Source organism: Falco rusticolus, chromosome 11, assembly GCF_015220075.1.
Source record: "Falco rusticolus isolate bFalRus1 chromosome 11, bFalRus1.pri, whole genome shotgun sequence".
Classification (NCBI taxonomy): domain Eukaryota; kingdom Metazoa; phylum Chordata; class Aves; order Falconiformes; family Falconidae; genus Falco; species Falco rusticolus.
The window spans coordinates 17,642,973-17,666,200 of NC_051197.1; the positions used below are offsets into that span (position 1 = coordinate 17,642,973).

Here is a 23,228-nt window from a genome sequence, read left to right on the forward strand (position 1 = left end):
TCAAAATACTGCAGAAATTCTGTGCCTGCAAGAGGAAAAAGGACTGTTGCTAATGTTTTATTAAAGTCTTGTAGTTCTGAACTAGTGTGTTGCCATTTTATAAGAGTTGGCAATATCCTCATGAATACCTGTGACAAGTGCTATTAACATAAAATACAAAGTGGAGTTGGGCATGATGAGATATTTAAAATCTAGGCATGCACTTGCTGTATTTAAAAATGTACTTCACAGATATATTTTTAAACTGTATATTTTTTAAAAACAAGTCAATTCAATGCCTTATATTTTGAGTTTTAATTCCAATCAAGCTAATTTCTAGTCATCACAAACACATACCTGCCAGTAATGAAGGCTGCTTAATTAGGTCCAGATAAAATAGCTACAATTCTGTTTCTGATCCACCTGTCAAAGCAAATCAGTCTTTTACACGACTTCAAAAAAAAACAAATTAGACTAGCTGATGATTTTTTGAATATTCAAATAGACGTACTGAAGATAAATCCAAACCGAACTTGAGACTGAACAAAAGCCTGGAACGTGACCTCAAAGATGAAGAGATCTTGTTCTGCCAGAAGCAGATTTCCAAGCTTGGTATTTCAGGCTTATGGAGGCAAGGACAGGGTGCTAAAAAGTGGCTACTGGAAAGGATAGCACTGTCTTCCACAGCTTAGGGCAAGGTAACATTTCAATGCTGTGTAAAATTAAACACAAATAACAATGTTAAAGGTCCTGCTTAACGCCCCAAAGCCAGGTGACTTCAGAACAGACGTGTGCAACTCATGCCATTATAGCTCTATGAGAAAAAATACTTGTGCTACTATTACTGAAACAAGTAGAAAATCTAGAAGGCTGACATAGCTGAATGCTAAAAAACACTCTTTTTCATTGGCTTCGAAGATGGACTAGTAGTCTGAACACATTTACTAGTAGGCAGATAATGACATAAATTGACCATCACAAAAGGCGTTATTTGACATATGAGATGTTAATTAGAACTACTCAGTACAGCTCTGAGACATCACTAATAATTGCTTAATACTGTAGGAGCTCAACCAACAACTTCCAAAAATGTAGGATTAGGCACAAATGCTAGGCAGCAGACTAGAGAGAACATACTGATTAAAAGGTACCACTAAGTCACACAATGCTAATAACTAGAACACAGGAAAGGTAACTCAAAATTTTAACATGGAAATTATCTACTAGGCTCTGGTAAGTGAATCAGTCCATATGTCCTTGCTGTTTCTGTGCTTACTACGTACTCAATCCATTAAGTGAGAACTGACCAAAATGTCAGTTTCATGTGTTTTTTCCCATTCGAGCCTACCATTTACTCTGCTGGGATAATGCTTCTCTCGTTCTTTGATTCCCTACCAAAGTGGTTCTGCTGATGTTAGTTACAGGAACACTAACTTTTCTCCAGTCATTTATTGTATTGGCAACTAATGTGCCTTCTAGAAGATGAACTTGTTCATTTTGATTTATTTACAGTGCATGATGGCTTGCTCTGTTCTTCTAACTGGCATTCTAAGTACCATCCTAATTATGCCTTTAATTTGTTTAGATTGGATATTTTTTGATTTGGCTTTCCAAATTCAGTGACAGTGGTCTGTCTGACTTTATTAGATGTCTGCATTATTTTCTTACCTTATGCAGATAACTCCTGTAAAGCACAGTTATGGTAGCAATGAGGCAAAGTTGTTATGGCTGTACCAGATTCCATAATGTTCGGGTTTTTTAATTCTTTTCTCTATGAGTAAAATCCTGACCCAGTAAAGTCAATCAGAGTTCTTCCATATCCCCCTACCACATTCATATGAGAGAAAGTTACGAGTATCAAAGTCTCAAAATCCATTCATGTTTGTTTCATTAGTCTCTCCACTTTATTGTAATGAAATCTATCTTGTTAGATGATGAGGTCTGATGTGCATCTCACAACCTTATGTTGTGAAATTAGCAAGGCATGCACTTGTTATGCCTACGTATGGCAAACAGCTTCACAAGCCCTCCTTGAAATGAGGATATGACTTGTTTTCACGTCTGGCTTATTTTGCTCAAGGTACAACAGGAATGAATTAGGATCGTGAGTCAGAACATGAGATATTTTTTTTTTATGTCATTAGGTCTCAGCCTGGGAAGACCTATATATTGACTTGGTTGCCAAATTAAGGAGCTGACTTCCTCAAGTGATTCATATTCACTTGCTCTACCTAGAATAAATGCTGTTCTTACTGGATGCCCATGACTACCTATTATTTCTACAGTTCCAAAGCCACAGATCGATATGGCCCTGCCTACATCTCTGAGAAGCAGGGGCAGCTTTAGGCCAGCTGGCTGTTAAAAAGGGTTATGTTTTAACCTAGGCATTTGCACACAATTCACTAATGATGTTGCACGTAACTGTACACTTGATATTAATTAGCCATCATTTCCAAAAGACTTCCAGATTCTTGTCTCTCATATATCATTGTCACCATCACAATACTTAAACTGGATTGTATTCAGCTGTTCCATTTATGTACTTTTTTGTCTCTAGATCAGAAGTAGATGACATTTATTTCAAATACAGATGCTGCATTGTTTCAGAATATACCACATACTGCTGCTGTTTCAGCCTGCAGAAACTTATGGGGACTTTACGTAGCATGATTAATATTTAACAACAATTGGGACTAAATGTCTTGCCTCGTTAGGTTCGTCCTTCTTGAGTACACTCTGAAGTGAGTGGAAGTTGTCCATTGTGAGCCTACAGAAAGGAACATGGATGGATCCCTTGACCTCTGCTCATTATATTCCACATATAAATTGGTGGCAACATATTGCAAAACTGCTAAAGACTGCAAAATATACAAACCTGGACAACTGTTTCCTTTTTTTGTAAACAAATGAATCATCTACTGCATGATCATCAGTGCTTCTTTGTAAGACCTGAGATTTGGGTTAGAGGTGTTGGTCAGTGGTAGATTAATGATGCTCCCACTTTGCTCCATGACAGGTGTACTCAGATATCAGCTACGCAACCTAGAAAGGTTTTTATCATAAGGAGCAATGAAGACCTCATGGGATGGCACTAACGCTACTGACATTTAACCAGTCTAAAATGGTAGATACAAGTAGCATGTTTGTTTGTTTGAGCTCTATTTGCTACAAGACCTGCTAGCCTTCCAACAGTATTCAGGATTTTGCTAATCTCTCCTTTCTCCAAAGACAGCAAGCAGCTCGTAGCATCATCTGCTTCTGTGCAGGTTGCAGATTGGCTACAGAGAGCCTGCCTTTGTTAGGTGCTTTCCATCATTTGTTCATGTTCAGATAATATAGCTAATTGATTACCCCATCAGAACTGGGTTCTCCACCTCTTTGTGATGTTGTGTGCTCTAACTAATTTTTATTTCATCTCTCACCTAGCCTGAGTATTTCTGGCACAGCGCTTCGCCAATTATATACCCTCCATTAGCACAAAACTCACTCAGCTTGTCAGTGCTTATCTGTGTTGTAAAAGGGGAAAAAAAACCCAGGACTGTCTTACATCACAAGCCTACCTGCCCAGTGTGTTCAAAATCATGCCCTTAAAACATGCTTTTAACAAGCCAGTAAATATTGTACCTTTTTCCCCAACTACAGAGAGCAGGGAGGTGAGGCACTTCTCTGTGTAAAATGGCACACACATTTTGTAGATCTCATGTTCTAATGCTATTAGCTCAAAAGATTGAATTAAATAGAGAAAGGTTAATGAAAGGTTTTAGTCATGATTGCAGTGACCATGAGGAAGCAAAGGGGCAAGAGAAATGGCAGCTTTAACAATTAAACTCCCTCAACACATTCTTTTAACACTACTGCCATAACACAGTGAAATGCCACAGTTAATCAGATCACGCTAGCTGCTAACACTCTTTACTAAGAAGTTGTGACTCCTCTGTTGGGATGTTCTACAAAATGATCGTGTTCTTCATTAATGCCAAATAAAGGCAGCATATTTTAGATGCCACAAAAATTAATATCCTTAATTGTTTATAAATATAGGAGCTATTTATATCTTTTTTCATTCTGATACATCAGCATTATAAATACATAAAGTACTACCAAATCCCTATTCCCCTGTAAATCTCAGTTCTACCATGAAATGGGAGGCTACAAGCACCTAGCAGCGGTGTTGTACCATACAGAAGTTTCCAACATATGCTGGAAGTACTTTGCTTACCTCACTAAATGCCAAAAGCAAGTCTGGCACTACATCAGTCAGTCAGATCTTCTTGCTTCAAGTATTTATTTCTCTGCCTCTATTAAGTTGTAAGCAAACATCTGAGTAGTTGAACCTCCTGCAATCACATTTTAGGATTGGCCCTTTCTGCATATCAATACAATTCAACTGCACAATATTTATAGTGCTAGCACATGCCAGAGGAATAAATTATTCTACAAAGAGCCCACTTTTTCCAATAGCATGCTATGATGTCCTTACTGAGGATAAAAGGAAACAAAGAAGCCAAGGCTTGCAGAGGGAGAAAGACAATATTGGCCAGCAATAACAGAGTTAGGTCTGACTGTACAAGACCCTAGTTTAAGTCACTGTTTCCTCTGTGCCCTGGCCAAATGAGTGAGATTATCTCTGTACAATAAGGTTAAGAGCACAACTACAACTCCAGGATATTTCCGGGTTAAACAATTAAAAGATTTTGGCACATTTAGATATTTTAGTAACATAAACACCCCAAAGCATAGAACTTCTTCAGGTTAAACCAAAGCTAGCAGAGACACATGAAATAAAAAACATCTTCCACAATTTTATTCACCACCCATCTTAAACATTTTTTTTAGCAATATCATTTACATGTCATCAATATTCTGAAAACTAAGATAAAAGCATGATGTGTCAAGGAGGAGAAAAGATGTTCTTATTAGTAGTAGATAGGTAAATTGTGTTTTGGGTGGAGACTGGTAAACTACAGTAAGGCTCTGGTAGGTGTTAAACCATGACAAGGTGCAAAGTTTAAGATGTTATCACTACCACCCATGTGAGGTTACCTCCTCACAGCAGAGAGGTAGTGTAACATGCTCCTGTGTATAAATGCAGGCCCACACTCCTTATGAGTCTAAAAATACTGCAGGTTGTGGACTATGGCAGCTGGGAGGGGATATATCCCAATACTGGAGCACGGGCCTCCAAATTGGGGCAGAACAGATTATTTGGGGACTGTAATATCTTAAACCATTGCAACTTAAATCTACCAGAACACGTTTACCAGAACCCTACATGAATAAAAGTGGGAAAAGGAACAGAAATACCTTACATCACTTGCAGGAACAATGTCTGATAGTTTTGCTGCTCTGTCCTTCACACAGTGGATTTTTTGTGGCTTTTACAATTTTACAGATACCAACTTGAGAAAATAGATTATTGAAAGTTTAATGAAAGGTTTTAGTCGTAATTGTGATGGCCACGACCTAACAGGCAGCCAAGGAAACATGTAATTAAAAAGAAATACCAAACTTATTTATCCATTGCCAGAGCACGAAGAAGTGCCACCATTAATTATACACCACACTGATTACTAAAAAAAGTTGTCATGTATCCCTTTGATGATGCAAGATGGTTGCGATGCTACTAAAACTTCTTTGTAAGTCTTAATTAGATCATTTGTTTAATCTGGGTTTTTTTCATCCCATTCTTTTTCCTTTCTCTCTACTTTTTTTGTTTAGCTGTTTACTTTTTAAAAGTTGGGAAAATATGTTTTTGAAAGTACTCAAGGATTTCCACTATTTATGTAAGTTATACCAGGTATTTTCCTGTGCTTTGGATGTCAAGTACCATAACCACTTGAACCGTGCCAAGACTCTCTCTCTACAACCTTCAAAGTTATTTCTCTTATATACTGTTATAATCAACATGCTGATCAGATACTGTGTGTAGAACGGAAGCAGAAAATTCCCATTGAAATCTGTGGATCTTTGTTTACCATCCTATAACACAGAGCAGAATCGTTGTCTTTGTTCATAAAAATATGCACCTATAAAATAACGTATGTAATGTCTGATGAATATTCTCTACTATTCATGAAGCTAAAATTAACTTCTTGTTTTAATTGCTTATCAGTTCCATAAGCATAATTCCCATGGTTTGCTTTCTTTGGGATCTGCTCCCTTTCCTTATAGAACTTCATATTTTTATGAATTTTTACTGTTTAAAATGTATATGTATGTAAATTATTATGCATCTGAGCCTTTCACATCAGAGGTACAGTATAAATACTAAATCAATGTGGAAAACATCATGTCTGCTTTAACTTGACTTGATTATACCTAAATATGAAAAAATAAATTAGCATTTTGCTCTATTTTTAGTTGCCTTCATTGTATTATAGAGTATATTTGTTTAAAGTGTGTAGATTAACACCCCTCCCAAGTATTTCCTATAGGTTTATGCTAATAAAGTGAAACTTAAAATAACTCATGAGGGACTAGGAAGAGAGTTAGTTGTCTAATATAGATATTCCTTAACTGATGGACAAACATGCTGGAAACCTTGGAATACCGAGTTTTTTCTGAGAACAAATCTACCTATTGCAGATGGTCAATCTAGCACAAGCTTTGTTAAAAAAGGCTGAGACATCATTAAAAGCTTTCTTTTAATTTAGATGATATTTCTGCTCATGTTTTCCATAATTCATTATTGATTACTCTTAGATTTATTACCTATATTTTAGCTAACAATTTAATATTCAAGAAGTTTTAAAAATAAAGCAGCTACAAAATGCTGGGATTCAGCAGTCATGCCAAAGACTATTTTTCTTGTCCATGGACGTGATTGACATATGAATGTGACTCAGGAAGAAAACATTATCAATATGAAGAAAAGTTACGACTTTTGAATGATGTTGGCTTGCCTTGTAAGTATTCCCTGGGATGTACCTGCATTGCATATTCTGATAAGTATACATAGTCAGGTTCTCTTTACACATTTTAGCTTCTTTAATAATTTTGTTAAATGCAGAAGAGGGGAAAATAAAGACATATTATTAATAAACAAGCAATTAAACAGGTTAGGGCAACAATGCAATGCTGGTCATTCAGGAACCCTGTGCTAATTTTAATTAGCTGCTTTCCCTTGCTTTCAAATGTAATTAAAGCAGCTTAGTTGTGCTCAGTGATGCAAACCACCTTATTTAATCACTAACATTATTTCCCTGAACTATTAATGATTTTCAAAACGCTTGTTTATGCAGAATTAGAACAGTAATTATCTTACCAGTTAATTTTGTACCTTCACATTTCACACCTCGCTCAAACGTCATTCATTTACCATAGCCTTTCTGTCAAAACAAAGAAATGCTTGTTCTAAATGTGCTTCTGACTGCCAAATTGAAAGCCAAGTTTTGTAACACTAATAAAGTAGCTCCCAAGTGAAACAGGTGTAGTAATTTAGACCCTTCCTGTCTCAAGCTTGCACGTACATGCTATGTCTTTTCTTTATTAGCTTTAAAATGAGAGCTTGGTGTGCAAAATAAGCTATTTAATTCAGACTTGTGGAGCAGAATATAATCTTTAATTTAAACTAGAGCAGTAAAAAAAGGCCTTTAATTTTAACTGGCATGTGCGTGTGAATTTGAATTAATAATCCAGAAAATTGAAACTGTTTTGCTGCTGTTGCTGGATAGTGACTGTTCTTCACATGCCCTTAGTTTCACTCACTCCATTTCTCTCTCCCAAGCTTTGCCTAGTGCCTATTTTATGATGTTGCTGTCTTACAGAAAGGGAATTCTTCTAAAAAAGAAACTCTCCATTGATTGAATTCTTGCAAAAACATATTGTGTTGAAAGAAATTCTTATGTCTGTATTAATTCAGTTTACAAAAAGAATATAATTGGTGTATTCATTATAGCTACTTAAGTCAGAATTGAAATGCACCACGAAATTACACTTCACGAGACATCAGATTTTTTCCTGCTATTTCTTTTAATGTAAGTTAACAACTACTTTTGTACTTATAATCATAAAATATAATAGCCTTACTACCAGCAAACAATTCTTTCTCCTGACTCTTATAAGTCTTCCCCATTACCAGGAAAATGAAGCAACTGCCTAATGTCATACCATAGAAAATCTGTGGCAGAATTAGAAATCAAAAAAAGAAAGCTCCATCTTTCAGCTGCTCTGAACAGTCTCTGAGGTCTCCTCCACTTCTGCCAAGTTGTGCAGCCAGTGCTAGTGATGAGCACATGTTGCTGCTTCTTCAGAAGAAGGCTTGCAAGCTAGATGAGCAGCCTACAAGGAGTCATTCTCACTCCTTCCTCTCTGGGGCCACACATCAGACACATAAACATCTATATGTTTAACTCAGTTCAATTAAGTTCAACATTTCATTCCAAAAAATAAGAACACAGCCTAAAAATCCCACTGTAAATCAGGTCTATCACTTATACACTGCGGCCGTGGATAGCACAGATACACACACACCCCTGGCAAAATTCTGCCTGAGAAAAGGGGACAAAAAACCTTGGATTTGATGTAATACTTCTACCACTGACATAAACTAACCATGTTTGTTTGCAGGAAAGGTAATTGCAAAGAGAATATCAGATCTCAGCTTTTAAAGGCTCGTTAATGTGATTAAATTTAAACATGAAAGCAGTGCATTTGACCTCCACTGGACTACTTTAAAGCATAAAGTTACCCCTGTAAGTGAAGGGATGGCAGATGCACACCTAAGAGTACAACAATAATTTTACACGTGTTCATTAGAGGCATTGAATTACTGCAGTCAAGATTTTAAATACTATATCACATTTTGCAAATATTCTAAATACATCATAAATCATACAGAAGAAAGCAGATCAATGTACAAAAGAAACTGTTTTAGTTTAAAAGCCATATTTTCTCTAAAAGCTTTATATGCACCCTGACAAAGTAGTTATATCTTAATAAATTTAAATGTATTAGATTTTCCCAAAGATTCTATAAATTTGAGACAGCTAAAATTATTTCAGTATTTTCAGAATGCCCAAGATCCATGGTCTCCTGGCAACTAGCAATCACATGGCTGTAGAGGTTTTGGCCTACTGTTACAATGCCGTTATATGTTTGGTTGATGATTTATTCAAACCCAGTTTCAAACCTGCTGTTAGCTCCCTCATTGCTTTAATGCAGCTAGTCTACCATTCATAACTGTCAAGAATGAATTCACTGGGACTTGGGCTTATTAAGCACCCAAACTGTGTAGTGAACATACTCAGTTTTGTGCCTGGGAATGTGAATAAACACTATACTTTCCATCCCTGTAAATTGATCTCTGATGTTTTTAACACCATGCAGTATTTTTATCTTGTTATCAAGATACTCAACCATGAACTCCAAAGAATACATTGTGTACAGCTCAGTGTTAGGTGGGAGCAAGCCTGACTGCCTCCTTTCTAACAGGGGCACAGGCACAGAAGGAGAGGTTGGTGCAATACACTGTTCTCGCAGTAAGTTACTGTAGCACAAAGTATCAGGTCTGTGATTTTACAGAGAAACAGGAAGGACAGCCTCATCTTCTGGATACAACACTGTGCTTTGAGAGACAGCAACGGACTTTCTTAAATACTGACTGACTGCTTTCTTTGAAAGGCGAAAGATTGCTCTGGCAATTAAAGAAGCAATCACAGTGGATATTTACCCTATTGAGGACAATATATCAATTCTCCTGGTCAAACATACCAACTGTATAAATAATATAAAGAGAAAATGGGGTTTGAAAATAAAGTATTACTTAACAAGTGCATTTATATTTTAATCTAGCTGTGTTAATTCAATAGCTTCAAGAAGGCATATTTGAATTGGAGGCTTTAATAGTTTTTCATGTTGAATAATGTGGTAATATGATTTTTCTCCATTCTGTACACATAAGGAACGTTCTAAAATGTGTTACCACAATTACACAGCAGCAGCGTGCATGCTATTTAATGTGAGCCTGGGAATAAAGCTGGTTTAAACCATTTGGTTTAAAACAATCATAAATAGCCTTTTTAACATAATGATTCTAGTATAGTATGTTTTGCTTGAATTTCAAGGATTCTAGTGGGGAAAACAAACATTCTGAGCACTAATTTAATTTAAATTAGGATTATGGTAAAATTCAAGTTCTGACCAAACAGCAATTAAATAAAATTTGAGGTTGTGTTTTCTTTTTGTTTTTGTTCTGACACATAGGACTCAATATTTCTTGAAAAGGAAATTATTATAAAAAAATATCTAAAGATGCCAGCAAGAATAACTGGGGGGTCAGGAGGTTTTTTTCTTGAGTGTTTGCTGATGTTTTGCCCATCCCATCAACAATTTCAACACAGAAATAAAATGGCACTCTATCTTCTGGACAGCTTGATGTTTGTCTTTGCTGTCAAGCAAAAAGGGATGCAACTCCATTCATACAGAGAAAATCAGAATAATGCAGAAAATATGACAGAACAATTCACAATGATAACCAGTCATATCACACTTCAAGGGGTCTAGACTTCTTTGGTACACAGAGACTAACATATAGAGCCCTAATGAATCAAGGTTTTTCATTAAGAACAAATGTACTTTCTTACCAGCTCTTTATATTTTCATGAAGAAGATGTTAACACAAATAACTTCTTAAAATTATTACTACATCAGTTAATTGCACCACACTTTAAGCCTGATGCTGTAAACACAACAAGCCTCACTGCTTACACTGAGGAGTGGCTGCAACAGGACTACTCTGCATTACACCTGGGAGCCCATGTGGGAAAAGTCCTACAAGTATTGGGAGAGTCATGAGATAGAAAGATGAATATATGTAGGTTTTTCAAAAGGACAGTTGCCCTAGAAGATTAATCATCATGCATTTTCTACAAGACTTTCCATTGAAACTCATGGCTTCCTTTAAAATAAACAGTGGACACAGTTCTCCAGGCTGTTACATTTGTTTTGTGGCAATGTAATGTCATTAAATTTAACTACCCTTGAACTGGCAAATATATACAGTGTTTGGGCTTTATCTTTAAATAAAGCTTACTGCTGCTCCAAGTTAATCAAAATCTTTCACAAACTTGGAAAAAGGGTTACAGCACGTCCATCTCTCGATCTTCTTTCATAGTGACCTATAGAAATATGTTCTTTGGAAAGGTGAGGCCACGTGCATAGGAATGGTCGCTTTCAATGTATTACACTGAATGCTGTTAATTTTTCAGAGTCATGAAGCAATTCAGTATTGTCTTACTCTTCCTGAATATTTACTGATTACCTTGGGATGACATCAGATGGAAATTTAGGCAGAATCAATATTGGTTAGTTTTTTCTATAGTGATCATATCTACAGGAGATAAAGGTTTCATGGAATAATGGCTGAGAGTTTGGATCCAACCTTTCATGCACTTAGTCTTATGGATAAATTCACAGAAACACCTGAGTCTGACTTGCTCTGTACCAAGGTATCCTTATATCTTATCAGATACTCCTATCTGTCCATTAATGACATGTAAACCTGGCCCTAAATACAGGGATGCAATGACATGAATTAAATGAAAAATGATGGGTAGTAGTAGCAATTTACAGTCTCCAAATGGTTTAACCATTTCTTATTCAGAGTCTTAATCTGGGAGAAGTAATCAGCAGCTAAACTAATCAAAGAATGCTATGAGGGAAGGGAGGACAAGAAGCTCTGTAGGTCAATCAGTGCGGCTCTGTACTTTGAAGCAAGGTCTACTATAAACAAGCTATAATCCGTAAATTTCTGTATAACCTGTTTCTTAAATATTATGACAATTACATAGCCTCCTTAAACAGCTGCTCCCATCCCCCAATTAGCATTACTGTTTGACAGATTGCTTCTTTCCTTATACTTAATATCACATTAAAGAATTATTTCTTGCCCTGCTCCCAGTGAACATAGGGAACAATTGGTCATTATCCTATTCACAGCAAGCATTTAGAGCTTATAGCATTCACCCCTCAGTCTTTTTTCAGCTAGGTAAATCCATGAGTTTCCAGGGGTTTTGCTTGTTCCGTTTCATAACGGAAACATCTTTGATCAGCCCACATTTATCTTGACCAAAAAACCAGGCAAAGTACTGCATTTCAGGTCTCACACTTCAAGAAATAATTTTCTCCCTCACTTTCAATCTGAGGGTCCTGATCATGCAACCTGGAATTACACCTTGTTTTTCTTTTCCCCCAATATTTATAAAGATCTTTTGAATTCTAAAGCAAATCTCCCAAGTCCTTGCAAACACTTCCCAATTGGTGTCAGCCAGAAATTTTAAATGGTATCTGCTACTCTATTGTCAGAGATAGAACTGGATCCATGAGAGGCCGTAGGGGAAGCCTGTTGTGTACATCCTTGAGTTGCAAAACAAAGTATTCCTATCTTTGAGTATTTTTAAACATTTATGTAAATGTTGTACTTAGTTTCATCCTGTTCATCATTTCTTACGCTACAATCTGTATTATTTAAGCATAAAAAGAGGACATTGTAGAACATGGGGGTTTTTTCCTAGTTCAATCACAGAGCAGATTCAAGTTATTTTGTGAACTGAGGAAAAGGAAATGAAAGGCAAGGCATACCTCATCTGCCTTAAAAACTGATAAAAGAAAAAATTAATTAATAGAAAAGTGAGAAGGTCATCAACAAGCAGAATCCCAGGAAGTGTAATGGTTAAAGCCAACTTTAGTATAAAAATTCTCCATAGGTACTCTCTCATAAACATGACCAGTGAAAACTTCCCACAGAATTTTAAAAGGCAGAAGGAAAGTACACAAGCCAGGCAACGTTAGTTTTGCTTTTACACATAATTTGAACTCTCAACTCTCTTATACGATATGTGTTTACTGGAGAGAAAAAAACAACCACCAACCAACATTAGTTTTTCCTTTACTTTTCCATACTTGAAAGATTAACAACAAAACTAGTCTGAATAAAGTTTTTGCTTTATTGAAAAAAGTTAAGGTTTTGCGCGATTACTTAACACTGTTAATCATACCTCAGGGCCTTGGGTTTCCACAGAGGCTGAAGGCAATGCAAGGACTGTATCTCCTCCTTTTGTAAGCTATCCTCCACAAAAGACGCCCTCCTTCCCTTGTAGATCTCAGACCGCATAGCCCTGGCCTTCCGCTCTGCCTATTTGGTTCTTGCTCAAGCATTCTCACTTTTCAGCTGTTCACAGGAGGGTGAGTTTTTATGTATAAACTCAAGGCCCACAAAAGCAGCACAACAGATTGCAGGTAGAGTTTTCACATCCTTTCCTGTGAAAGAACAGAGAGATGTATATACATGAAGTTTCTTCATTATAGTATTGTGCTTGTCCCAAAAAGGAGTCCAGAAGTGAGGCTTTAAATCCTTAAAACACCTCCCCCATGCTTTGCACATGTAACTCCGTATTTTTTGAAAAGTAACATTCTGACATGATGTTAGGTATGGGAGAGCATCAGGTGAGAAAAGCTAGTTAATACTAACTCCAAATATAAAGAGATTAGCACATGTCTGCTTTACCAAAAAGGAGAGTACATTTGATTACACAATGGTGGAGAAAGAAGATTCATAACTTCAGGCAAATCCAGAGACAGACATAACACAATTTTTTTCCAACTTGCGTGTGAAAATCCCAAAGAGAGTAAACTAGTCACTGGGGATGCAGAAGTATTTATCTATTGCCTGTAAGTATCAAGGCAGCCTTCTTTATTACTGTAATGCACAATGAAACTAGACTTATTGCACATGTTCAGACAAAACACAGATCAGATGGTTAGTGCCATCACTTGCAGAAAGCAATATTCAGCAGCTTTGTTCATGGCCTAGGTCTCATGTCAAGAGGACAGATAAATGTTCCAGAGCTCTTGTGTAGGTCTCTCTTACCACCTTGTGCATTCAGCCTCCACACTCAGAATTGCTGCCAGCTCAGATGAAACCCATAATATTTTTGTAACTATTGTGTTTTGACAGCGTCAGAGTTGACTGATGTAATAGGTAGGAAGCAGAGAGCCTAATAAATCCTATTAAAATTTAAAGTTTCGGTCCAATTGCCAAAGGTGCATGAGGTAATGTATCCACAGTTTTCAATCACAGTCTCCTTTACTATGGCCTATTTCAACCAGCCTCATCTAAAATGAATGCATTAGGGTTTGTGTTCTTTGCACAGTTGCTGCCAGTGTCTCTCTGCCCTTCCTCCTGATTTGCTTGGTAGTTTGGGAGCCTAAGGGAGGGGTGGATTAAATTGGAAAATATAAATAACAAATCAAAAATTAAAATTGATTGGATAAACAATTTCCCTTAGACTGTTTCTTAATAAGTGATTGATTTTTTAATCAATATTCATTATTTCTCAGAACATACCAAACTGTTTATTGAATAAATGAATGGTTGGAACTACCATGACATGAAATCAAATAGGTGAACCAATTTCTTTAATAACATGGGCTGAACAGGCTACCTCATCTTACCTGGTTTAAACTAAAAGTCAGAAATTCAAGACCGTTGAGTAAGTGATCTGAAAATGTGTTTTAGGGAGCATGTGTTTTCATGTTTGATATGCACAGGTGTACAGCCACATGCTGATTTGTGTGATATTTCTAAATTGCAGGCGAAAGTTTCTTTCTTTTTGATACAACTTTTGTGTTCTTTCCCACAATTCTTCATTAGTCAGCATACTGCAAAGCTTCCGAAATAAAATTCAGATCTGAAAAAATGAGATCTGTAAAACTGTTGACTGTAATGTCTTCAGACATGGCAAATGGATTTCACTAATAAGTTTTTATTCACCAGTATCAGATTCAGTGGTATATATAAACTATATGCTGCATCCTAATATATACTTCAGAGTATTTCATATTATTTGGCATAAATAATATGTAAATATATAAAAAATAATCTCCTTTTGAGGCATAAATGTTCTGAAGTTCTTTTTTTCAGCTGAAAAGAAAGCACTAGGGTACAAGATCTCCAAGAAATGTTCGCACATTTTTTTAAAACACAAGCACTACATAATACAGATCATTACATGATCTTCAACTCACAAAATTTCTTGCAGTATGTGGAAATACTCAACCTTCGTTTGTACTCATAATATACGTGATTCTACTTCTTATGAAAAAATATAAACTGTACTAATCAACTGTTAATTAATTTGTAGGAACACTCGTTTTTAACATCTATTTTAACTTGTCACAATTAATTTAACATATGACCAAACAGCAATATAATTCTACAGCTCTGCAGAGATAAAAGTATGAAATAACCTGAGCAATGAAAGGAATCAGGATAGCTGTTTCAGTTTGTCCACATCTTGTAAATGAATTCCACGTGTTCGTTGTTGTCACAATTAATTATAGAGGAATCAAATATCAATCTATGTGCTGTGTTGTGATCTACAATAACACTAATTAATAAAATAAGAAGAGATTTCATTCAACTCACTTCTGTAGATCACAGATTTCTGCAAATGGTGAAGACCCATGGTAAAACCAGAAACCTAATCTAAAGTCTGAATCTTCAGTTCTAATTTCACTTTCAGTGTCAATCTACCTTACAACACTGCTTCCCAAAAATAAAGCTGTAAGTTGTGTAAGCAATCTCCAAATACCTAATGAGTGCAACAAATAATTACATGGAAGGAGATCAACAAAAGCAAGAAAAAATTTAGTAAGGGGTCAGTCAGACTTAATTCTTCAAGCTGCCTCTCTGCACCCATGTAGTTTCACCAAAAGCAGCCCCAAGGGTTCGTATTCAGGGAACTGCTGTCACACTAACCCTGAGGTTAAAAAAGTGTTAACTATTGAAATGAAGCTGTTTCCTGCCACAATATATAAAAATTCTGCAGGAATTTGAGTCCAGTCATCATCACATCTAACAAATGTTTCTAGAGCATTCAGGACTATCTGACCTCATGAGGGTCATCATCACTGACCACAGCGACACTTTCCCCTAATTCCAAGCAGAACATCCCAGGCACTAATGTTCTGGATTCACTCACAGAGCTTTCCGCTCCCTTAGTCTGGCACTTTGCACTATCCACTTTAATATACACCTGCATGAGTTTGCTAAGATGCAGTTGCCGTTTGGAAAGTTTTAAAAATACGTTATTTTTCCAGTATGTGCTTGCTTCAAATGGCTGCGATTGTCCTCCGGGTTGAGGCAAGAGGAGACTTGGAAAACCGCGCAGGAGGTGAAGCAGAGGCAGTTTATGTCCCAAGGAGTGGCCAGAAGATGGTGGCAGAGTGCAGTTCTCCCTTCCTCCTCCTCACTTGGTTTATCACGGTGATTTTAACCATCATAGACCCCAAGGTCCTCTGGACACCTCATTACACTGCTACACAGCAGTCTCCTGACTTGTGCCATCAACTTACTTTTTATGTTTTAAGATAACATAACAAGCTCAAAGCATTGGTTTATATCCAGTTCATTTAGTTAGACCTCGGCACTTGCATAAACGTTGCTACAGGCTCTCCCACATCTGCTAAAGAACCAAGTATCACGACTTCAGTTTTGGTAGTGATAAAAATCAAACATTTTCTGGAGCCATTATTGCCTAAAATGTTAATGCAGTTTACTTTTTTCAAATGTGATCGATAGCTGGGGGAAAAGTGCCCATAAATTACTAAAGGCAAATACCATTCTATTAGCACTCAGGAGATTTCGCAACATTTGCCAGTCTCTGTTTTACTGGGGAAAAAAATTAATTTGCTGAAAGCCTAGTTTTTTACCTGTCTTTGTCTTTCTCTGTAAAAGAGGGAAATTTTTATCATGAGTCATTTAGGAGATGTAATTCTAATGTACTATAGCTATAGGTTTCAATTAATGTTCTACCTCTCTGTCAGCTTTACATTCCATGTTTTATGAAATCATTAACTATTGTCATGTTTCTATTATGATACGATTAGGAAATAAAGAGATGTATGTAAATGGAGATGTAAAATAAATGTACAACAGTTACTAGGAGCAACATCTGTGCACTATCATACATGTTTACACTAATTTTCTAAAGATTGCTCCATTCATTACAGAGCATTGTTACTTGCTGTGGCACAACCCTTATTTCCATGCATTTAGACACTGAAGCAAAGAGAGGGTAAATGAGAGCCTAATCAATACCACTTTTCATTTTGCTTCTAATGTGCTGCCTTTCCCTTTCTTTTCTTCATGAACAAATCCAAAAAAGATCCTGACGTTACAGTCATAAAATGTAATTCTTCTGCAGAAACACAGACAATAATGCTCTCTGTATTCAGGCGTATTGCATATTCTAATGGCATTTGGCTAAATTGAGTATGGATTTAACATCAAAGGCTTCATGAATTTTTCAAATGAGATATTAAAGTCAATATTTCAAGTGAAAGATATTTCAATTTAGTTGCATACACAACAATAAAAAACTTCTACAAGGCAGAGGTACTAGTGGCTGTGGCAGTATTAGTTCATTCAGGAAATTATTAGTTTATAAGAAAATCAAACAGAAGGTTGTGATATGGCAATGACACTGAATAAATTAGACTAACCAACACACGCTAACGTACTTTATCTCTTGGAGTCTGAAGCAGAACTTGCCACTGGCATGTTCAGTGCTTCAAGCAGGGCTTCGTTTGGGGATATTCTGTTTATTTATTTTGTAAATTCAAACAGTTAGCATCAAGATGTACATTCAGAACCTCAGAAATCTGCTTATTTTCATGTCTGAAAGGGCTTAGGCTTACTGTACGCAAGAAAACCTCCCGATCATTTTATTTTTTAATCTAAGTGCATTTTGCTCCATATTGTCAATGCTTATGCAGTGCTGCTCCGGCTTTCAGTCTGAGTAATGGAACATTCAGACTCTGCCCGCAAAAAGTCCACTGAGCTCTGACAACTTGTGTGTCCTGGCAGAGACAAAGACTTGCAAACAATAAAAACATGATGTCTGGTGGTTCCTTTCCTATTCTAGGTGCATGGAATGCAGCAAAATGCCCATTAAATCAGTAAGACGTTGTATTGTGATGTCTTGACGTATTACCACTCATGCGGGAGCTGGATGCGCTATACACACATAGCGCTTATTTAGGCATCTGTAATCACAGTAACATTGTGCTACTCTAAGACCAAATACATCACTTGTTCACACACCACATTAACAGCAACCACAGATATATACCACTGAAGATGCAACTATTACTGATTTTCCTATTAATTCTTATATTACTAAAACCTAATTATAATTAAAAATAATTAATAATAAAACTACTAAGAAGAAATGCTGTACTTGCAGTCATCCTGTACTGCTACCACTACAAATACAAAAAGGTTTGCTATGTATGTGACACTTTCACAGAAGACCCCAGCCAATTCTTTTGAGTGCCCCTAAACACAGGTGGGAGAGCAAATCTCTGGATACCAGGGGAAAGTTACAGCGGTTTAAAACTTTGATTGTCAGGTAGCTTGGGCTCACAACATGGACATTACTACAAAAAACTCTGATCCTAAATGCATTTCCTTGAAACCAGTGGGTTGTTTGACTCTACAATATTCACCGGCAGTGTTTACACTTACTGTGGCAGCACTCCAAGGGGTCACAAGACTCAGAAAATTGAAGCTGGCTATAACTAAACGTTAAACTGCTAAGCCCATTTCTGTCATCCATGGTGGCTGCTGGCCTGGCAGCAAATGCTGACCCAATTCAGAACTAAACAAAGCTGGTAGGCCTTTGGGGAACGCTCGCAGAGACGGAGGCATGCCATCTTTCCCCCATTCAAACACTGTTGTAGCACTGTTTAACTTATCCAGTTTGCACCCTGTGGGTCCTGGGGTTCTAGACAGCTGTTTGTTCACCCCTAGAGCCCTTCTGAGGCTCACTGTTCAAGGCTTTATAGTACTGTCATAAAATGGAAAGTGCCACCATCTCAAAGGCAATCAATCAGGGATAAATATCATCTTCAGAAACAGTGCTCTCAGAAAATGTATTTCTTGTGGTAACAAAGATAAGGCAGAAGTTTTGTGCAGTTAATAAGATCCACTAATAACTAGAATTATATTTTCAAAATTGCCTCTGGGGCTGGGGAATAGGATTTTCTTTTCTTCCGTTGTGATTTCTGGACATCCTTGAGATCATTTTGAAAACTACAGTTCACACCTAATGAGTCAGCAGTGCATCCAAATACTTTCAGTTTAAATTATTGAAATCTTGATCTTTTTTATGACATGACTTAAAACGACAGTTAGGATGAAAGATTCTCCCACCATCTCGTTTTACATGAGAATCATTGTTTAAGGAATGATCCTCTGAATTCAATAATTTAATATTTTCCCTCTCGATTATCGGGATATACATAAAGTTAAGAGTACCTCTCTTAGGAGATCCATGTCAAAATGAGAGTTCAAATCATTCTTTAGAGCACAGTTAACTAAAAAGGAGTATTTGGTGCTAAGATCAGAAGAGGAGACCAAGCTGTAGGATTTGATCTTAGCCAAGAAAATGCTATGCCAATAATAGAATCATTCACATGTCATGCTGTACATAACTTTTGTGTTTAATGTAAGTCTTTATTGAAAACATATGTGTAGATTATCCATAAAAATAAACTGAAGAGATTGTGCTACCTAAAACGTGCTTTTGACTCTTTATTAACTGGTGATAATCTGCACTGATCCGCATTGCAATTCCATTGCAGATGTTGCTGACATTAAGATGTATGACAAGGAAACTACAGAAAGAGTCAATTTAAACAGGTATTTCACATTAACTCAACAATATATGCAGTGCAAAATGTCTTTCATGAGATTTCAGGTTTTCTACTTTACTCTTTGCAATTTTATGCATGTTATTATAAATAAAGAGTAATGAAAGTCCATTTGACAGTTCTTTGATTTTTCTCTAATTCCATAACTTTACACGATTTGCTGATTTGTTGTTTGAGTTTCCTTCTTACTGGAGGCTAGAGAAGGAACGGGTAATCATGCAGTTAGACTGAAACTCGTGGCACGGGGAAGGCTGGTTACATTTTTCTAGATCTACCATCCTTACAGCTGGAGCAAGCACAGCTGCTTTCAGACTTGTTAATACATTCTGTAGGGAACAGAAGACTTGAAAAGGATTGTACTCCTGTGCTTTTCCCCCCCCTCCATACAGTAAGTGGAGCTGGCAGTCCACCAAAGCTCAGAACCTACGCCCCTGCAGTGTCTAAAAGCACGTGTGGCATTTCATTAAGGGGGAAATGATGCCTTCAGGGCACCACGTAAGACCATCTTCATTACAGAGGAAGAACCGTAAAGGATGAAGGAGGCAGTGAAAATGCTGGGACAGAAAGGTGGGAAATGCATGTATGATGAGGGGAAGAAGTGATCCCTGGGTCACATTGTGACTCTTTCCTTTTCTTCACTTTGTTACAGGCTAAGTCCAGAGCATTGACTCTCCATCCAGGTAGAAGTAAGATACACCAAGGCCCCCAAAAGATTTTTTTAGTCTCTATCTGGGAAATACATTTTATTACAAAGTCTTAGGTGGTTCATAGCACCTGTGATAGTCCTCCAAGCTAGGGTGAATTTTGTGTGCTTTTACAGAACGACAAAGCAGGAAATAACTTGAGGAAACACCTTAGTCAGTAGAAACAAAAATAAAAAGCTCCATGTAGGTCATCTGAAAAGCCTAAAAGGTAATAAAAAATCAAACTGTTTACCAGGCACACTATGTAAAAGAACAGGAACAAGCTCAGTGCAAAGTAAAAACCCCAAATTTTTCTAGTAATGTGAAGTACACAGACGCTTTCTGCATCAACTCCTTACATATTTTGGAAGCCACACAATTCCAATAAAAGCAACAGGAGAACTTACCCGATTCCCATAGTTCAGCGGTAAAGCTCTGGGTGCTCATCTACCCACCTCCCTGAAGGAAAGAAATGTTACATGTCAGGAACGAGTCCAGTAGTTATCTTCTACCATAGGAACAATGCCAGCAGCATTCTCGTAATGGCAGCATTAATGCTGAAAGTTTACATTTTCAAAAGGGAAAACATTTACAGACACAATCTGGATATTTTAAACGTCACAGGACTCAGTGATTGGATACTGCTTAGCCTTGTGGCTAAGGCATTAAGCCATTGGTATCTATTTGCACCAGAATTGATCTTCTCAGTACTTCTTAATAAGCTAAATAATTAACCCAATAAAATTTGAAGAAAATCAAAGGCCGTATAATTATTAACAAGTCAGAAATAAAAAAGTTACTTATTTTGCTAAAAAACAGATCATGAAAATTCTTTCTATTCCGTGATATGACAAAGAAAACAACATAAAGCTGTAAAGGTTTACAGTAATTCAAATTCATTGTACTTGTTATAAATCTCAAAATGCAGAGAATAACTTTAACTCACTGCTCGGTCAATTAGTTCTCTTCCCTGTCAAGGGAAAAGCAAACCCCAAAAAACAAAACAAAGCAAAACCAAAAAAAAAAAAAGGGCAACAAGCTCACTTCCACAGCAGAAGAGCACGAGTGTAATCAAATGCAGGTTTGTACCAGAAATATAAATAGTAAGATCGGAAAAATACTTTATTAAAGTACTGCATGCAATTCCAAGGAAAATTAGATGAACTATTGAAAACGATACAAGCGTACACAATTCATTATACAGAATATGGTAACACTTGGCTAAAACTAGTGTGGAGTTCCTCACTTTAATGAGCACAGTCTTCACCCACAAATTAAAAATAAACAAATAAAAAAGATACGAGTATGACCTCACTTATTGGCAGCTGATCAAACTGCAATTTGTCCCACGAGTTGTGAAGCCACTGCCTTATAACACATCAAGAACTCTTGCTTATTGAACTGATCTGTATAAAGTTTGAAATTTTTTTTCTGGCTACAGCAATTGCTTTTTCCTATCATAACATTTGGGTTTATGTAAATGACAACTTAATGGTTAATTGGAAACATAGCATGATGTTTAAAGTTAAATCATGCTCACTTAACTTTGTAGTATCAATGCACCATCACAGAATAAAAGTACATTTCTTTAAGTGGAGGGTTGTACAACACACCAAGTAGTCTGGTGTTGGTGTGCAATGTTGCCGATGATAACAGCGAACTTTAATAACTGCAACAAATAGTCTAAATCTTTAACATACATATATTACTGTAACTTTAAAAACAGTAGTTTTCATTAATCATACAATGGCATGCTTCTTCATTTTCAGCCAGATGATTAAAATACAGATATATTGTCCTGAACATTATAGATATTGCAGGCACTCAGCCATTCTTTCAAAATATTGTTTTCTAAGCCTTGTTTAAGCACTCAGCTACATACTTCAGATTACAAATATTGCTAAAGTTTCCAGTATAGAAGTGGACAAAAAAGATCCTAAATAACAGAATGAAGTGCATGAATTTTCTGCCAAAACAAGAATAAAGCTTCAGGTAGAGAATGGTTAATTCAATTTCCTCCATCCTATTACTGCAGCATTTCAAACATAATCAAAAGAAACTAATTTGAATTTTTTATAAGGAAAGTCTGAAAATAGCTTGATAAACTATGGATAGACATCTGTAGCTTTAAATTTTTATTTACATGAATCCAAACACCTAAAAATGTTTGATACACAGAGAAGTCTATGCTGAAAATAAAGTTATTTCTTAGAGAATGGGTCAACAGTCTAGAGATCTTAAGCAATTTATTGCCCAAATCTGAATGAATTTCACAGGAGTTGGATACCTGAAAAGGAACAGTAAAGATCCAAAATACAATTTTATCTCTGACCTATGTCCTCTAAACAAATAATTTCCTCAGGGGTTGTAGGTCAATCTTTTTAATTATTTTTTTTCAGAAAGGAAGCAATGGGTGTATCATTAAGCTCTTAACCATATAAATAGGCAAGAATTGGTAGTCATTCCAGATTTGGAATGTGGTTGGGGTATGCTGAGATTTCCAGCTTGTAGAGGAATGACTGCTTCTTTGCCTATATTTCTGAAATGTATATGAACGGTAAGAAAAGAGCTATTGTAGATTTTTACCATCAGCTTGTGAGAGGCTGAAGCAGAGAAAGATTTCTGAATGCACAGCCCACATTTGATGTGTACGAAGAGTCTGCAGATCTGAACTTATGATGTAATTGTTCAGTATTTAGATATGGAGAAAAGACTTTGTGACGACATAAAACAAGTTTTGGGCAAAGTATGAAAGGGAAAGAGGCTGAGATTAGGTTGTTTTAGATTAGCCTGAAATATCTTGTCATTCATTCTCTTTATAAAAAGTACTTCTTCTACAGTAAAGTATTTATT

The 23,228-nt window shown here is 36.5% G+C and overlaps 1 long non-coding RNA gene across 6 annotated transcripts in view; it reads right to left on the bottom strand.

The window, feature by feature from the left end:
- The window catches only part of LOC119155250, a 435,215-nt gene that overhangs the window by 333,635 nt on the left and 78,352 nt on the right, over window positions 1–23,228 (bottom strand). For all 6 annotated transcript variants that reach the window (XR_005106649.1, XR_005106652.1, XR_005106650.1 and 3 more), the window contains 2 exons: window positions 20,783–20,834; window positions 12,975–13,236 (listed from right to left, as the gene is read on the bottom strand). This is a non-coding gene — a long non-coding RNA (uncharacterized LOC119155250). The remainder of the gene's footprint in view (window positions 1–12,974; window positions 13,237–20,782; window positions 20,835–23,228) is intronic.